Source organism: Triticum dicoccoides, chromosome 7B (genome assembly GCF_002162155.2).
Source record: "Triticum dicoccoides isolate Atlit2015 ecotype Zavitan chromosome 7B, WEW_v2.0, whole genome shotgun sequence".
NCBI lineage: Eukaryota > Viridiplantae > Streptophyta > Magnoliopsida > Poales > Poaceae > Triticum > Triticum dicoccoides.
The window spans coordinates 553,902,818-553,909,247 of NC_041393.1; positions in this window are offsets into that span (position 1 = coordinate 553,902,818).

The window sequence follows — 6,430 nt, forward strand, 5'->3', positions numbered from 1 at the left end:
CCCATTGCAAGAAAGGTAAATCTAGTAGGCCAAACCAAACTGATAATTCGAAGATACTTGCAAAGATATCAAATCATACATAAAAGAATTCAGAGAAGAATCAAATATTGCTCATAGATAATCTTGACCATAAACCCACAATTTATCGGATCTCAACAAACACACCACAAAAAGTATTACATTGAATAGATCTCCAAGAGGATCAAGGAGAACTTGGTATTTAGAATTGAAGAGAGAGAAAAAGTCATCTATCTAATAACTATGGACCCGAAGGTTTGTGGTAAACTACTCACACATCATCGGAGAGGCTATGGTGTTGATGTAGAAGCCCTCCGTAATTGATTCCCCCTCTGGCGGAGCGCCACAAAAGGCCCCAAGATGGGATCTCATGGGTACAGAAGGTTATGGTGGTGGAAATAGGGTTTCGTGGTGCTCTCAGATGTTTTCGGGGTATATGAGTATATATAGACGAAAGAAGTAGGTTGATGGAGCCACGAGGGTGGGGGCGCTCCTACCCCCCTGGGCGCGCCCTCCTACCTCGTGGCCGCCTCGTTTCTTCCTTGATGTCCACTCCAAGTCTCCTGGATTGTGTTTGTTCCAGAAACAATTCTCCCGAAGGTTTCATTCCGTTTGGACTCCGTTTGATATTCCTTTTCTGCGAAACACTGAAATAGTCAAAAAAACAGCGATTTGCACTGGGCTTCCGGTTAGTAGGTTAGTCCCGAAAATAATATAAAAGTGCATAATAAAGCCCATTAAACATCCAAAACAGATAATATAATAGCAAGGAACAATCAAAAATTATAGATACGTTGGAGACGTATCATACTGTTGCACAGTACTCTTCGTGCGCTGTAGAACTAGTTATGTTAACATTGATCTCATCGTTCATTCTCGACCAGACAGTAGAAAAAGCGGTACAATGTTACTACATTACTGTTCATACAGTTGACATGCACACAACATCATTTGTTATCGTCATATCTTACTACACTAGCAACAAGATTATGTAGTACTGACGTATGAACCACTGCACATGCCTAGTAGTAGGAGCACTGTGTATGTTCAAGTGGCTGCCGTGTTGCACACTCCTCCTTCATAAGAGTGGAAACGCTTGTTGTAATCATTTTCTTCGTCAGAAAAAAGAGTGGACATGCTCTACCGTGCGGATCGTCCTCCATGATCGTCGGGAACCTTGCTACTCACTTTCGCTGATGTGTGGGACAACCAGCATCAGGGTCCACCAGCCATGCACTAAATTATTCCGTAGTAGAGTGCCCAATTGCACGGTAGACTACCCCGATCGAAGCGTTGCAGTAATGCCCAATGAGCCAGCAAATCACAAAACCCCTCCTTTCCAGCAGTAAGTTGGACGGACGAAGCAAACATCATTTCACTCTTCTCTCTCAGCTTCCTCTCTTGAAGAAAACCCCCACTCGCTTCTCCCTCATCACTACTAGGAAAGGGGCTATAGATGGGATTGACACTAATGGCGCACCAGAAAGATGGTGCGCCATTAGTATATACTAATGGCGCACCACAATCTGATGCGCCATTAGAGTTTAAACTACTAATGGCGCACCATGCTACGGGTGCGCCATTAGTATCAATTTTTTTTAACTAGTGCGCCTGTCCAAACATACTAATGGCGCATCCGGGCAAAGTGCGCCATTAGTAGTTGTAACTACTAATGGCGCACCAGGCAGCAGGTGCGCCATTAGTATAGAATTTTTTTTTGAACTAGTGCGCCTATCCAAACATACTAATGGCGCATCCTGCCCAAGTGCGCCATTAGTAGTTGTAACTACTAATGGCGCACCAGGCAGTGGGTGCGCCATTAGTATAGATTTTTTTTTTGAACTAGTGCGCCTATCCAAACATACTAATGGCGCATCCTGCTCAAGTGCGCCATTAGTAGTTGTAACTAGTAATGGCGCACCATGCAAGAGGTGCGCCATTAGTAAGTGGGCAGCAACAAGATATTTGGGACAGCCTCTCCTACCCACACACTCACTTTCTCCCCACTTCATTCTCTCCACCTCCTCCTTGTCTCGGGTGCCTCCTCTTTTTCACCTCATTTCCACCATAGATTCATTCAAATTAAGTGGTTAAATTACCTTGTTTTAATAGGTAAGTAAGGGGGGAAGCTATATTTAGGTTGTTCTCCTTACAACAATGTGCACATGCACTTTTTACGGCCTAGCTAGATCTATGTATGTTCGTGGTGTTGCATATGTTTGTGGTGTTGCATATGTGTTTGTGTTTGGAGGTGTACCGGTATTTGATATGCGATAGTTGCCAATATTTTGCCGGAATGTTGATTCATTTCTGTTTCGGCGAGAATTTTGGCATTAAGCATTCTTTTTGGTCCTATTTTTAGGGAAGGTCATGCCAAATTTTTGTTTGGTTCTAAAATATCGTTTTGCTCTACCCCGCAGGCGACCATGGTCCGCACGATGACCGAAGGCATCGTGAATAGGTTTTTGAGGTCCGCGAAGGCCGAGATGCTTCAAAAGAACGAGACGGAGATAAGATGTCCGTGTCGAAGATGCAAGCTGAAGAGCCTTATTGCGGACCCGGATTCCGGGCAGGTGCGGGACCACCTGCTGTTGCGTGGTTTCATGGATGGCTATCGGTGGCAAGGTGATGAAGATGACTACGAAGTCGTCCATGCGGGCCGGGCAAGAAATGAGGAAGGGCAGCAAGACAACCACCGCGGCCCGGGCGGGCGAGAAGACGAAGAATCCCCAGGAGATGATCACGACTGTGATGCTGTACACAGTCATCATGTAGAAGATGCAGGACATGATGATGAGGAAGATGCCGGAGCAGGCGACGGGCATGATCATGAAGATGATGATGCCGGCGGAGCAGACGACGCTGGACCATCGATGGGCTGGGTGCAGGACCCTCATATTCAAGAGCTGCTTCTCAAGCAGACGGATAACGCAAGAGCTGCCGCCCGAGAGAAAGCCAAGATGGATCAACTTGAGTTAGACGCAGTTACTCCATTGTATGAAGGATGCAGGCCCGAGGATACCCGCCTGAAAGTAACGCTCATGGCTCTGGAGATGAAGGTAAAACACAAAATGACCGACGCATGCTTCGACGAGAACATGTCATTCTGGCACGAACGTCTTCCCAAGGGGAACAAGTGCCCGACCAGTTTGGAGGAGGCAAAGAAAATCGTGTGTCCTCTGGATTTACCGCACGTGAAATACCATGTGTGCATGAACAATTGCATCATTTATCGGGACGAGCACGCGGAGTCTACAATATGTCCGGTGTGCGGTGTCACTCGATACAAGAAGAGGAAGAAAGCTCCTCGAAAAGTGGTGTGGTACTTTCCGATCACTCCTCGTCTGCAGCGGTATTTCACGGATCCTAAGGTAGCAAAGCTCCTGCGTTGGCACGCGGATAGGGAGGAGAAGAAGCGAGAAGATGACGCAAATGATCTAGAGATAGATAAAAAAGACAAGATGCTGAGTCACCCTAAGGATGCGAGCCAGTGGCAAGCATTGAACTTCGAATACCCAGAATTTGGGAACGATCCAAGGAACATCGTGCTGGGCGCGAGCACCAATGGAGTCAATCCGTTTGGCAGCCAGAGAAGCACACATAGCACCTGGCCTGTGTTTGTGTGGATGTACAACCTTCCCCCCTGGTTGTGCATGAAGAGGAAGTACATTCACATGAGTATGCTAATTGAAGGGCCGAAACAACCAGGGAACGACATCAATCTGTATCTGGGGCTGCTGAAAGAGGAGCTTGACACGCTGTGGAAAACGCCAGCCAATACGTGGGACGCCGCAGAGAAAGAATATTTCCCTATGAGAGCCGCACTGCTCACGACAGTGCACGACTATCTCGGTTACGGATATCTTGCGGGGCAGGTAGTCCACGGATTTTCTGGATGCGTAAGGTGCATGGATGACACAACGTATCGCCAGCTAGATAGAGATCCCGGGTCTTCGAAAACCGTGTTCATGGGACATCGAAGGTGGCTTCGCGACGATGACCCGTGGAGGAAACGCAAGGATCTGTTCGATGGTGAAACCGAACCCCGAAAACGCCCGTGTACGAGGAGCGGCGAGGAAATAGATAAGCTGTTGAAAAATTGGAAAGACTGCCCACTGCCGGGAAAGAAGCAAAAGGCGCCAGAGCCGGGAAAGAAGCGAAAGGCGCCAGAGCCGCTGCTGAAGGTATGGAAAACGAGGTCTGTTTTCTGGGACTTGCCGTACTGGAAGATCCACCGTGTGCCTCACAGCCTTGATGTCATGCATATCACGAAGAACGTGTGCGAGAGTCTGCTTGGTACCCTGCTCAACATGCCAGAGAGGACCAAAGATGGGCCGAAAGCAAGGGCAGACTTGAAATCAATGGGCATCAGGCAGGAGCTTCACGCTATATATGATGATGATGATGATGATGATGATGATGATGATGATGATGATGATGATGATGATGATGATGATGAGGCAAAGCAGGACACAGAAAGTCGTCGCAAAGGCAAAAAGGCCAAGAAGACCGGAAATGACTACCCTCCCGCGTGCTTCACTCTAAGTCAGGAGGAGATCGAGCAGTTTTTCACCTGCCTCCTAGGAGTAAAACTTCCTTACGGTTACGCGGGGAAGATAAGCAGATACCTAGACCCAGCGAAGCAGAAGTTCAGCGGGATGAAGTCTCACGACTGTCACGTGCTGATGACGCAGATACTTCCAGTTGCAATCCGTGGGATCATGGACGCGCACGTCCGTGAAACGCTATTTGGCCTATGCAACTTCTTCGACGTCATCTCTCGGAAGTCGATTGGCGTGAGGCAACTCAGAAGGCTACAGGAAGAGATCGTGGTGATACTATGCGAGCTTGAGATGTACTTCCCGCCTGCATTCTTCGACGTTATGGTGCATCTGCTGGTCCATATAGTGGAGGATATCATCCAACTCGGGCCGACGTTCCTGCACAGCATGATGCCGTTCGAAAGGATGAATGGTGTCATCAAAGGATACGTTCGCAACATGTCACGTCCAGAAGGAAGCATAGCCAGGGGCTTTCTAACCGAAGAGTGCATCTCCTACTGCACGAATTATCTAGGTATCGAGAACCCCGTTGGTCTGCCCGTCAACAGGCACCTCGGCAGGCTCGCTGGATGGGGTCACCGTGAGGGTCGCCGCGAAATGCATGTCGACTTCGAGGGTCGACTCGCCGACTTTGAAAGAGCAAACCTAGTCGCGCTACAACACATAGACGTGGTCGATCCTTGGGTGGTAGAGCACAAAACCTTTATTAAAAAGACGTACAATGACCGAGGCCAACAGAGGACGGACGGAGATACACTCAAAGAGCACAACTCATGTTTCACGCGTCGGTTCAAGCATAAGCTTCTGTCGTACCCTTTACATGAGGATTCTTCCGCGGAAGAACAACTCATATTCGCCTTGTCACAGGGCGCCGAGCACAACCTGATGACCTATGAGGCGTACGATATCAACGGCTACACATTCTACACCGAGGCCAAGGACATGAAGAGCGATGGTTATCAGAACTCCAGGGTAACGATGGAATCCTACACCGGTAACGACAAGGACAGATACTACGGAAGGATCGAGGAGATCTGGGAGCTGAGCTACGCTGGAGAGAAGGTCCCGATGTTCCATGTCAGATGGGCCAAGAACGTCATAAAAGAAGACCGGTATTTCACCACCATGGTTATACCCGAAGCCAAATCCAAGACCACCATGGTCACCGCGAAAAATGAGCCATGGGTACTGGCTTCCCAAGTGGACCAATGCTTCTTCATTACCGACCCGCCAAAGCCCAGTCGTGTTGTCGTGAGGAGAGGCAAAAGGAAGATCATCGGAATGGATGGAGTAGCCAATGAGCAAGACTTCGACAAGTACGGCGACCCGAGGATCGAACATGACGACGATGATGAAGTAGCAGCATACACCACAAGAAGAAGCAGGACCACCCTACCTAAAGGATGTCCGTTCCACAAAAGAACTCCATTTGTGAAAAAGAAGGGCAAGAAGATTGTGAACAGATAGCTAGCTAAGATCGATTGTATTTAAATCATAGCCTTCATTTCTCGATTGTATTTCATGGGTACTTTTTGAACTATCATGAATATTTTTAAATTTCATGGACACTCGATCTCGATCCCCCTCCATCTCGATCGCTATCCCACCTCGCCAGATCCGGCCCCCCTCGCCGCCGAGCACCCCCCAGTCCACCGGCCGCCGCCGCCGACCCCCCGCACCCTCGATTCCCCTACTCAACCGCCGCCGCCGACCCCCCGCACCCCGCGCACCGTCTTATAAAAAAAATTAGTATCAAACAGCTTTTTAAATGCTACTGTCTTATAAAAAAAATATTACTGTTATTATTTAAACAAGTTTGAACATATTTAAACATAAATAAGTATCAAACA